This window comes from Apteryx mantelli, chromosome 7 (assembly GCF_036417845.1).
Source record: "Apteryx mantelli isolate bAptMan1 chromosome 7, bAptMan1.hap1, whole genome shotgun sequence".
NCBI classification, from domain to species: domain Eukaryota; kingdom Metazoa; phylum Chordata; class Aves; order Apterygiformes; family Apterygidae; genus Apteryx; species Apteryx mantelli.
Window position 1 is genome coordinate 10,192,809 of NC_089984.1, and position 13,659 is coordinate 10,206,467.

Genomic DNA, 13,659 nt, shown 5'->3' on the forward strand with positions numbered 1-13,659 from the left:
TTCCCCTGCTTCTTATTCCTCCCTAATAAAAAGCATTAATCTCAGACCTACTGATAGGCAACTGTCAGTTTTTTAGGATTTTCACCAAACCAATAGAAATATATTGTCAAATAAGATGAAAGCTTTTTTAAAATTAAAGGCTCAATAGCTAACAAAGTAAAAAGCATAATCCAATCAGTCTTGTTTAAAACATGTATTCCTTTGTTCTGACAAATTTGTGCAGCTGTACAATGCAAGACACTTAACTGTGTACTGAAATAGAGGTGGACTGTGGCCAACTGAACTTGCCACGGTTTGAAATAGTCCATATCCTCTCTTTCTGAAGCTTCTGCCAACTCTGTGTTTTTATAATCAGAACTTTAAAAGGATTTAGATTTTTCTGGTGCTGCTAACAATGCCAGTACTCATCTTTTCAATATTCTGTAAGGCATACTACTGACAACTGTATCTATAAATGATTGGGAAATGATGGGTGCTTTAGATTTCTTCATTACTTTGATTGCTATTTCCTCCGTCATGAAAGGTGCTCAAATGCTACAGAGATGAACAGCTGTATAAAACACCAAGACATACAGGAACACAGGACATTAAAATTCTCTTACTGAATCAGATTATCTATTCTGGTTTTCTATCCCTACCTGCAGCCTTCAAACTGCTCGTGTATAAAAATGATGCGCTGTGGTGAACTAACGAAATTGCATGGATCTAAAACGCCTATAGTGCATAAAATACCCCGCAAACATCCTCTTTTCAGTTAGATGTAGTATATACTTTACGATCCATTCGTGCAGTGTTTGTGTGTATGTATATATGTGATCAGCTGAGACTAAGAAAAAACATATGATCTTTCAGTGTTTTCCTTTTTAATATTGATGAGAAAATTTAACAGGAAATTGTGTCATTAAACAAATTTTAGATTCTAGTGAGTTCTATGCTTCTGTCTCCGGTAAAGTGGGAGGCCTATCATGGAAGAGAAAGGAGTAAGTGAAAAAAATTCTTTCACCTTTCTATTATTTGATATGGAGAAACTCCCTTTCCAGTTTTCTTAAAAAAAAATCCCATCAACATTTCATTTATTCTGAAGGACAGAGTGTTTGTTTTGGGTATTTTCCCCAAAAGTAGTTAAGAGTACCAGAATTTGCTAGTGGAGACAAGTGCTCCTAAATTATTTCAGCGCTTCTGAAAATCCCATTCTTAAAATAAAAGTATAGAGTTTTCATACTTAAATGTCTCAGGCTGTATTCCCGGCCTCCTAAATTTAGCTATTACTACTATTACTTGCAATAACAAGACAGTATTGCTAAAAGAAAGACAACATGGGCTTACCTCACAAATCTTTGGCTGCCTCCTTTTTTCCCCAGTGTACCCTAATGGCTACCTACTAATACCTTCCTAAAGGTCTTTGAAATTTTAAAACCTTTCTGATCTTTTTAGTCTCACATGTTACAGTACAGATTTACACAATACTAAATGTTTTAGCAAGATCCTGAGATAAATGCATTTCTTCAAGAAATCCTATCTTTCACAAAATTTATTAAATCATGAGTGATTCAACTGACAATCAATTAAGGACCAACATCACAACCATCACAACAGAAATCTACAAATGCTCTACAATTTTTATTTCACTATTATTTCTAATTAGTTCTAAGCAATTTTAGTTCTAGCACTGTTATCATTGTCACTTACTTTTGAACTCCTTCTATATTCTCTTCCGACAAAGCACTAATTTGGGAAGGAGAAAGAAATGTCCATTGAATAATCTTTCCATCTTTGGTATCCTGATCTTGCTCTTCTTCCTACACACATATAATGAATATAATTGTAAAAGGTTTATTTTATTACACCAGTAACTTGCCTAAATTACATTTTGATTTCTAGGATGTACAGAAGGAATTAATTCAACAAATACAAGAAATTGAATGCAGCTATGATTAAATGTCAGCAACACAAACCCTAACACATTTTTGCCTAGAGAAAAGCAAGGGAGATGCATGGAAAACTGTATTTTTCTCTTAAATTCATGTGGGAATATAGTGACATATTATGTGCAGCACAAGATTAAATACATTTGTAAATAAAAAGAATAAAAATATACAGGTGCAGAAAATCCATGAATCTAGATTTGACCGACACGATGCCAAATTGCACGGTAACTAAATTTTAAAATCAGTTTCTGCTTAAGATATTATGAGCACACATACACAATACCATACTATTTGCTCTCCACCCTGGACTTCTTGATCACATTTTAGAAATTTGATGTTTACACTTTTTTTCCCAAAACAAAGAAAGTCCAAGATGTTTGCCGTAATACAATGATATACAGACAAGAACATGACATGATTTTTTCAGGGAAGGTCTATGTATTTGTAATGCAGAAGGCAGTTCCTTATAGGAAATACTAGAATGTACATGTAACCAGGCATAATAAAAGCAACATGAACAGGTAATGCAATCGTCTTACTAAATAAAATGTGATAAAATGTTCTTTTTTGTGTGTGTGTCACAGACCAAGCACACGTAGTGAAACATTTGATCATGGACTCCAGAAAGAAATCCATGAAAGAAACAAAACAGTATATAAATAACTGTTTTACAGCATTTTTAATAGTTTTTTTAATAGAATTATATAGAATATTTAGGCAATGAAGTAAGATGCCACAGCACAATATAAAATCATCATCTGTAAAGATACTCAACATTACACTTAACAACTATCAAATAATCTCTATGCTGTTAAAATCATGTGCTGCTGATAATGGTTATCAGTAGTTAGTTCAGATGAACCCATTATGTTCAAGCTGCAATCCCAAGGAAAGCCACACAATGTATAGCATCATTTTAGCAACTCTTGAGTCCTCCTGCAAGTTTCAAGGTATTATATAACAAGGGAAACAACTCAAAAGTGTTACAAAGTTTTAAAAAAGGAACTGATCTCACCAAATCCTTGTATCCAAGTCGGGACTTTACAGTCCAGATGGGTGGACTACTAGATGAATGAAAAACTGGCTGGTTCACCAGGCTCAAAGGATAGATCCCCTGACAAACCTCTGTGGTTAGCAGTTAATGGTTTGTACTCTACCTGGAAACTGGTTACAAGGGAAGTTCCTCAGGGGTTTATCAGGGGATCTAGCCTGTTTAATTCCTTTACCCTGGACTTGGAGAAGATGGAACATGCCCTTGTCAAGTTGAGGACTATACCAAAGTGGAGGGTGCAGTCAATATCCTCAAGGGCACGACCGCCATGCAGAGGTACCCAGACAGGCTGGAGGAATGGGACAACAGGAACCTCATGAAATTCAACAATTCCCGTAAAGGACCTGAGGGTCTTAGTGGAGAATAGGCTAAACACAAGCCAGCAGTGTGCCCTGTTAGCAGCAAAGGCTAACAGCATCCTGAGCCAGGTCAATGGGAGCACAGCCAGTAGATCTAGGGAAGAGACTATCCCCCTTTACTCAGCACTTGTTAGACCATGTGCAGAAACATACTGTGTCCACCTACATAGGCCTCCAGTACAGGAAAGATGTAGATAAACTTGAGCAGGTTCAGTGGAGGGCTACCAAGACAGTCAGGAAGCTACAGCACATGATCCAGGAGAGGCTAAGAGAAGGGCCTGTTTAACCTGGAGAAAAGCCGGATCTGGGGAACCTAACAGCAGCCTTTGAGTCCTAAAGAGGAATTTGCTGAGAAGACACAGGCAGACTCTTTACAGAGGTGCATGGCGGGACGACAAGAGACAATGGTCACACACTGACACGGTTCTGACTGCGGACAGGGAAAAATACTTCACTATGAGGATAATTAGGCATTGAAACAGGTCACCCAGAAAGGTGGAAGAATCTCCATCCCTGAAGATTTTCAAGACTCAGCTGGACAAAGCCCGGAGCAGCTTGGTCTGAAATCAGTGTTGGCTTAACTTTGAGGAGGCAGTTGGACTAACTGATCTCCCAAAGACCCCTTCCAGCCTAATGAGTCTGACTCTAACAGGCCTGAGATGTTTCTGTACTAGGACACAAAAATGGGTAAAACCTGAACACTGAAACCTGTGCTCATAGCAGGTACATTTTTGCATCTATGGGTCAAGAAAAAGGATTCCATGGCCAAGGAGGTATAGCAAGATGAAGCATGCAGAATAAGGTTTTTAGCTCAGCTACAGAGAGAAGTGGAAGATTTCCTTATGTGAGCTAAGTTTTGAGACTGAGTACTACTGTTCTGGGCTGATAACCAGCTAACTCTAGCATTGGTCAAGGAGACAGCAGAGCCCCCAAATAAAGTTACACTGCTCCCCCTGCTGCTGCCGAACTGCCAGAAGACACACTTAAGCTTTTTGGGGCCAGCTGAATTATACCACTGGAGACTGATGAAACAGGACTGACAGTAACAAAGAACATTGGACTTAGTGGACAGACTATTTTCTTCTTTACTAACCACTGGAGTACTTTCACATGTACTTTAATATGAAAAATTATTGTTCCCAACTGTAAAGTCAGTCTCAGACACAATGTCTCACCAGAACAAAAGGAATGAAGTAAATGAAGGCTTCCTTCAGAGTTAGTAGCATGACATTAGTTTGCTTTTGTTTTTAATAGCAGTAATTCATGCAGCATGAAAAGAAATACTTCTACAACAGTAATATTGATATAATTGAAGCTGCATGCCCCAGTTAGAAAAATAAACAAGTAGCTCAATGTACTAAAATTATGTAATTATTGAAAGACAGTTTTGATTAATTAGTAAAAATATTAATGCTTTCCTGAAGGGACCAGTGGTGTTACAAATTGATTGAACAACGGATTCTTTAGAAGCAGTGAAAGCCAAAATTAAAAGAATAACTGTTATTGATGTTTCAGAAATCGAGTTAATGGCAATTATTTCCTTCTTTCAGAAAGTCCAATATATAGGCTACTTTATGATGTCTTTTTACACCATTATATAAATAGTATATTACTCGTCAGGCAGTCAACATCTTACTGACTCTAGTTTGTAAGGCAATACATTAACATTATACAGGGATCATCCCAAATGGACTTCATCAGTATGGCATGAGGAATTTAGCAATGTATCAGAAAGAAAAGCATAAGAAAGTTCAAGGCATAATGTTTTTGTTCTGATCAAGCTTTCTTCCAGCTTCTCCTCTGTGCTTATAAGCCAGTTGTAAGCGCGGAAGAGGCAGAGGGCCTGGAAGGCTGAGCAAGAACGAAGTCCCCCCCCAAGCACGCTGCTAACCACCAGTAACTACGCTCCTTCACCAGGCCAGATCACAGCGGTAGTCCTGTAAAGTAGAGGTGCATGAAAAATCTTTTTTTTCCCCACTTACTATGTCTTTTGCTCTAAAGAACAGGTTACTAAGCAAAAAGTTAAACATTCTGGAAAGCTACTTTTTACCTGAACTCCCAAGAATTTATACAAACGAATTCCTCACTGTTTCTTCAAAGGTATCAGGCAAAGTTTATCATGCAAGAAAAAGCTTCTCAAAAACGGTATTTTCTCTTGCCTCCAGTATGCACCTGGCTAGCTATCGTCTGAAGCTTCCTAACCTACATGATATCGACTCAACACGCTGGCACTAAGGCTCATCTTGTTCTCTGAATTACAAATAGCAACAAGGACTTTCTGAAAAATTTGCTAAAGTCTTAGGATAATAATGCAGTTGTATTATACCAATATATTAAACCATATAAGATTACATGAACTTATTTAAAATAACTCCAGGTACTTTTCACACGGTCACCTACAATTTCTTTCAACACATTTAAAGATCCTTTGGCATTGGAAACAGAGTCTTTAACACAAACTTAAGTTTTCAGTTTAAATTTAAAAGATAGTTGAGCTATTGCAACTAAATATTGCAGATAAGGCTCTGTAACTTGAAATTGCATCTCAAAATCCAAGAGTTTACATGTCAAGGTGAAAGCTTAATTTGGAACAAACTTTCGTCACCTAGTATCTGTAACTATATTCATAGTAGCGACACAATGCCCCGATATATTGCTAATGTTCATAATAAAGTCAGATTTATGGCATCACTGCCCACTGTAAGTGCAGATATCAAATAATAAGAAATATGGTTCCAAATGACTGATGAGTAATTACGGGAGGGAAAATACATTATTTAGAACATTAATTTTTAAAACTATGTTTTTTAATTTAAATAAGTAGTGTATGTCCACAAATCATTTGAAAGATTCCATATTGGTGGAAAGTTTCTGTTCAGGCAGGAAAAAAGAAACAAAATACTTGTAACTATTTTGATTAAATACTGTTTTGTCTTTAGATTGCTGTCTTTAACCAGTATCAAAAATTCAGAGTGCCTGTATTTCCGTTAACAAAATTATTTTATATACATGTTCAACTGATGTCAAAGAATTTACCTTTCATTTTACTGTTAACAGCAGTGACTGACTGAGGCAATCCAAGGTGATTTATTCTGGTAACACTACCTTCACTGTGTTGGCGGGCGGGAGCAGAGAAGCCTCTGCTTTCTCCTGATATACACTGTCAGCAATAGACTTAACCTATTTAAATACAGACTACTGCTAGAGAATTATCTGTTGTTTCACATTTTGTTTTCCTTTAAATAACTTGTAGCTGTTCTGAATGTATAACATGTTTCTAGTTGTTCAATGTATCACTACAAAAGCTTTGGGCACCAACGGTATCAAATCAAAATATCAAATCAATATTCTAAAACAAAAGAACAATATCTTCCTTTAATCTCTCAGCCAGCATTTATAAATCACTATGAAATAAATAATTTTAACAGAAGAGTGATATGATTAAATAGCAAAAATCTCCGAGTTCTAAGGAGGATTGGGGGGAAGAGGAAGGACCTCTCCGAAAAAAACCCAAAAAACAAAACAACTCCCCCCCCAAAAAAAAAAAACCAAAAAACAAAAAAACAAAAAACCAACCCTCCCAAACCAACCAAACACCACCACCACCACAAGTCATCCCTGGCTGGAAAACATCCCACTAGCTGCAATATTGGCACAGGCCTTTTCCAGAGTGGCACAAGCTTGAAACACGTCAACAGAAACTAGTGCCAATGTTCTTGAAGGGCAATAAGCTTGCGCTTTGGGGTGAGACCTCTGCTTTGGCTCAAGATACGACTTATTTCCATTTGTTTGAAACTACAACAACATGCTTTGCAAAATCACGAGTGCCTTCAAAATATATTCACACAGGAATGGCTTACCAGCCATCGCAATTTATGTCAAATACCTGAGGTGTAAAGAACCTGAGAGCCTCCTGTCCGCACTCCACCAGGGAAACGGGGCTGGACTAAACTCTGTGCCACCGCAGCCAGGTTGCTTCCGGCACCTGAGCTCGTTCATTTAAAGCTGCCTCAGCTCCTGTTCTCTGACCGATACCGCGACTGCGGTACAGACATTTCCCAAAACACTGTCACAAATCAGTTACAACTTTAATGGGAATGCAAAACATCAACACAGGCTGCTATTTGTATTATTATATGCATGTTGTTATTAAACTAACTGTGAAATATCTCAGCATAGGCAGAAAATCTAGAAGCTGTTTACCGAAACAGTTTAGACAGAAAGAGAAAACCATTCACTGCTCCTGTTTGTTTAGAGAAGGCCCACTTGTCCACTCCCACAGTGGGAAGTTAAAATCAATAGTTGCTATTTTTAGTCATATTTCCCTTGCTGTCAAATAAATAAAGAAATAAACAAAAATAGTAACACTAATTTCAATTACATTCAAAACAGAAATGAGCAGATACCTATTTGGAAGGGAAACTTTCAGAGGACAATTATAAACAACAGAAGCTGATGGTGTCTTTTTAATAATAAAATATACTCAAAAAACTCATACAATCCAAGTGCCAAGATTTATGGATGACTAAATATATTGTGAAATTGAACTTTACTAATATGAATGTTTTCACAGCTGCAAACTACTTATTCAAAAAAGTTTCCAAAAATGAAGCAGCAGCAAGCTTCAGCTGTCGATACAGTCTTGCTAAGATTAAGATTCAGATTTTGTAATATGTTTTCTGTTGAAAGTAATATATTTCTGCATATTTGTTACAAGTCTGAACAATTATACAAATATTCAATTTAATCAAAATGAATTGTTATAAGATCTAACAGGCAATAAAGCAACAAAAATTATAACAGAATAGAGTGTTCTCTACGACTTATCTATAGAACATGAAAAGTTAGATTCAGGCAAAACCAGAGACTATATATTTTAATTTAAAGAAATGCACAATTCCACAAAGTTTACAATAAAAATAAATCATAAGGGATAGCAGAAAATATCACAAAGTTAACCTATCATTTATAAAACAAACTTCAGTATACAAGGAACAGGAAATACATGAAGAAAGGTTCACTACATTCTCATAAAAATTTATTTTATAAAGCCATGAAGTAATAAAGGCAAAAAATTCAGTAGTACACTTCAAATAGATGTACAATATATTTTTGACAGCCTGTCCTTTCCCATACAGTACACCTTGTATCCTTTTACTATGATTTGACTGACTGCTTTACTCCATTGTTATGCTGTTCCCAATAGCCAAAATATCTACAGATAACACTGACAGAGAAGAGTACTGTGGAAAATACATATTTTTTTATAAAGCATTTAGAGTATGCAATAGTATGTTCTACATGGAAGAGGATTTATTTCAATAAGAGCTATTTAAGGGAACCTAAATATAAAGATTTTGTACCAACAGTCACTATGCTATCTTTGTGCCAACAGATGCGAACACCTCCATCAGCTGAAAGGGATTAATCGCTATGAAGACGGTCACAGCAACAACTGCAAAAACTTCTCTGACCTCTAAGACACCACAGCAGTTTGACCTGGAAAAAATTATCTTGTGCTAGCTACAACTTTACAGATGGACTTGAGGAGAAATTCTGAGCTTAAGCAACACCTCGTATATTCTTAGGAGGAATAACCTGTGTTTTTTAACTCTTCCTGGTATGCAATGCGAGATGGGTTGCCTGGCTCTGTCATGCCAATCAAATCAGAAACTGCAATGCAAAAAAAAAGGAAAAAAAAAAAAGAGGGGGCCAAAGACAACTAAAAAACCTAAGTATTAGGGAGAATGATGGGAATTTGTGAAACACTCTAGAGCACTTTGGCTACCTAAAGCAATGAAAAGTGAGAAATACAATTATGATGTTTCTGGAAACAAGATGTGAGCTTCCTTCCATTCCCTCCATGCTCCTTAAAGGTAAATCATATCTGTTTCTATGAACATTCAAAATTAAGAGATGCCTAACATCACAAATAAGCCAAGAAATAGCTCCATACGTTAAAAACAAACAAACAAAAAACCTGTGAGCAGCCCCAGGTTTGCGGAGCCGTCCTCAGCCAGCAGCGCCTGGGCTCGGCCTGGGCTCACGGAGGGCACAGGAGCTGAGCGCAGCTGTGTCAGGTAGAAACCTCTGTTGGTTTCTGATACAGGAATCACGCCTGTCGAGGCACGTGGTTTTCCTTCTCTTAAACTCACTTTATCGCAAAGATTATTCGAGTATACATACACATGCCGTTTTCCTTCTATCCTCGATAACAATTTTTAACAGGTGCTCCTTTCTTTGCGCCTTTTCTGAAGCTTAACAAAGACACTTCAGAAAAGTATGAAAGGGTCTGTCGAGAGACCATCAAGCGAGCGGAGCGGGCACTGCTGACCCCCGCCGCCCCCCAGGGCCCACCACACTCCCCCCGCCCGGGCGGGCCCCGCCAGGCCCCGGGGATGAACCTAAGGGAGGCAGAACAGACTAGGGGTGACTAAAGGGCCGGCGCACGGCCGCCGAGCAAGGGGGTACCGGTACCTGCCCCGCCTCCAGCTCCGGCTCCGGCTCCGGCTGTGGCTCCTGCTCCTGCCCCTGCTCCGGCAACGGCTCCTGCCCCTCCTCGACGGCCGCCATGTTGGCCAGGGCCAGCGTCGCCCCGTCGCCTAGGGAACGGAGCAGGGGGCGGGGCCAGGGGCGGGGCCAACGGCTCCGCGCCCTTTATGAAGTAGCTCCGCCCGTTTTCCCGGCCCAAACGGCGTCAGCAACGGCGGTGCCGAGCAGCGGTAACGGACGCTGCACCGCGCCGTTCCCCGCATCCCTCCAGCGCCCTGCCAGCGTTTGCTGCGTCTTGAGATGCCCTGCTGCAATTAAACGCGTCAATATATTCCGAGTACGTCAACGCAAATCAGTGCGGGTCAGGCATCTGCTGGTGTAAATCGGCACGTCTCTTTGTGGACCAACGGAGGGAAACAGATTTACTTCAGCTGAGGATCTGGATTTAAGTATTCATATTTGATCTACAATTTAGGAATAATTTACAAACTATAATAAGCGGGAGAAGACTTAGAGATGGAACTGTTTTTTTCATTAAGATACATGTAGGGAGCGAAAATGTTTAGTATACATTGATATTACCTGGTTTTCCTCTTGCCCCCTGCCCCCTTTTTTTTTTTTAAACTTTGAACACTAATAAACTGGAAGCTAGACTGAAGTATTTTTTTCTGTCAGTTTTGTGTTGCATGCAGATTCAGGGGGCAGCAACAATTCAGAGTAACAGCACTTACCTGCAAGATAAAATAAAATGCAAGCAGTTGGTGGGAGAACAAGAATAAGAATAAATAAAAAAATCTAACTTATTTTGCGAAGGTTATTGATGTGCTGAAGGAGCTGGTATGACAACACAATTTCGTTGCCATGCCCCCACATAAAGAAAAGACCCCCTGGGATTTCTGCAGCTGTTTCAAGGTCTGCTACTGTTTCTGAGCAGTTTGCTACTTTCTGAAGGTTGTCATCATCAGTTCCTTAAAACATGCAAAACACTAAGTACAGTACCTGGGTCTTAGCTGGGTCACAAGAAACCAGAACCTGTTCCTTACCACCGCGGTTCTGATTTATAGCTTGAGAAGCAGCATGTACCTAACTCCTCACCCTGCTCACTCTGACCTTCTCTGACACACGTGCACCAACCAGGCGTCCAAAACGAGTCAGAAATCTGCTTGAAGGGGGTTGAGAGCGCTGGATCCTGCAGTGTTTTGTAGAATTATTCATAGTATTTTAAAGTATTGCTTAGCTCTGCGTAGAGCCCACACTGTGAATTCCTACAATTTGTGCAGGGTTCTGTAGCTCACAACAGTACAGACACAGTTACTTTCTTTTTTACAGCATACATAAATCTAACCAAATAAGAACACTATTCAGAACTGCAAACACTGCATGCAGTAAGGTGTAAAACCTGGGGAATTAAATGTAATGTTTGGAAGCAATATAACATTGTTTACATTCATTCTGATAATGTAGTAGGTAACAGGTAGATTTTGGACTTAAGCCTGCATTCCTCTGGCACTAGAAATGCCCACTGATTTCCATGCACGTTTTCAATGTAAAAGATATGGAAGCTCAAGGCCCTTAAAGGGAACCAATTACATTTCTCTTATTTAATATTAAAGGACCCAGTCCTCAACTGGATTCTTTCTTATGCAAAACTTGCACTCAGCTAAAGACTGAAGCTCTGCCCATGTGTCCACTTATTTTTCAATTTAAATATTTATATAGTATCAAAAAGGTTAGATATAAAAAAGATAAATATTCAAAAGCAGCATTAAGCTTCTTCAAATTTTACATGGATCCTTCATGTTTGCAAAACCCATGTTTATATGCACAAGTGAGTATTTAAGAAGGCTCATTTTTATTAATAGACTTGCTCCTTCAAATGTGGGACTTCTAAGTGCAACAGAAATGGAACTCAGTAGTGGTCTTAAAAAGTCCGACCTAATCCTTTCCTATTATAGGTTACCACCTTAGATTTTCTACAATAGCTGGCAGTCACAGACACTCCAGGTCAGAGAAGAAAAGCTTCTGCTATACAGCTCCTTCTTCCCTACAGATGTAGCTGTAGTAGAGGTAAAGGTTCCTCAGATGTGTCTGTTCTAGTACGTGTAATTTAAATCAGTCCATATTTGAAAATCTGCTCCTCATTTCCACAGTGTTACACCACAAATGCTCTTCTGCTTACCTGAGAAGTGACCAGAGTTCAGGTTTCTGAGCTTGTTTTGCCATGGCTGGTATCGCCCAGGTCATGAGTATCTCAGAGGGAACATTCCTCTCTTCTTCCTTCCTTCTTTGATTAAATCTCTTCAGCTAGTAGTGCCTGGGCCACCTCTAGCCTATTAAAGGTGACCAAGCGACCATGTCCAGTCAGCATTGACGACAGGGGCTCCGTAAGCAGCTGGTTGCTCTCCTAAATTTTTCATCAGGTCCTTGTTTTTAATTTTGCTAATGATGCAGTGAAGCAGTATGAATACAGCAATTCAAAACTGCTCCCTATGTGTCTCTCCCAGCACCATAAACTACATTGCTGTCTTCCTAGAAATATTTTCCTCTTGCTCCCTTTATCACTTCTTATGGGTAGGTAGGCAGGCTCACCTGCATCACACGAGTGTGTGTTGGAAAGGGAAAAGAGGTCACAGTCAAACATGAAGCATTACAGGGCTTTGTTGGTGTAGGCCACCTGCTATTGGAACAACAGTAGCAGCTGCAAGAGGACTCCAAAATATTCCACCAAGTTCTCCAAAGTTTTAGTAACCAGGGTGATTCCATCTGAATTTGTTACCGCTTTGCAGAGGTCCTTGCATTTCAGTGGTACATGAGGTCTACCAAGAATTTAGGAAAAGGAAAGAATTTTCAGAAGCCTTATTTTAAAATGCAAAATATTTGTAAACTCCAAGCCTATCCACACATCCTCCTATTGATAGAGATCTTATAAAAACATCCAATTACAAACATGTTTCCATTCACCTTTAGTTAAGCATCACCAAACATGGTAATTATATGTAGGCAAATTCAGGATGAAAAGCAGATGGAAATTCCTAGTGGAGCCTTGCTTGTTACAACAACATCAGATGGACGTATAGATCCCCTGACAGCCAACCCTCATGACAACAAATTGTTTAAATTCTTGCCCTGTGGGACAAGGAACAAAAAAACATAGGCGTGTACAGAGAACTTGCACACAGTATCTGGGTCTCATCCCCTTAATAACAAATTGATCCTTGGTGACAGCAGCAATACATCAGTGTTACATGGCTCTTAATAACGAGTCTTGTATTATTGTACATAGGTGCATTAACATAGCAATTAATCATCATCTTCTGGCTCCTTTATAACGTTCATCACAGATACTCTATCCAGGGAACAGTATTCCCTCTAGGTAATGTTCTGTTTTACATACTGTCTTCAGAAACAAAATTCAGTGCATGATTATGTACTAGAGAAAGAAACATATAAATCCAGGTTGTCAGAGAAACCTGTTTTTAAAACAAAGCCACAGATAATTCTGTCCTCTCTCAGGCAATACCCAATTAAAATAAGATTCAGCCACAAGATGATAACTGCTTTAGTGTATCAGAAGCAGAACAGACAGAAACCTGAGCTGTTTAGGGAGAGATACTGCTTCTTTGGGTTCAATGTTCTTCAACAGGCTCTAGCTCAGAATCCCTCCATTTCTGTTTAATTAACACAATAGGTAAAACATCCATTTGACTAGACAGTGATTTTGTGAGAGTAGTAACTTTGGTACTTGGCCCAGTAATGAGAAAGTACAAGTTAATTTTAGCAAATCATAAATTTTCAGCAATTCAAAACAATATGAATAGAGAGAAATGAA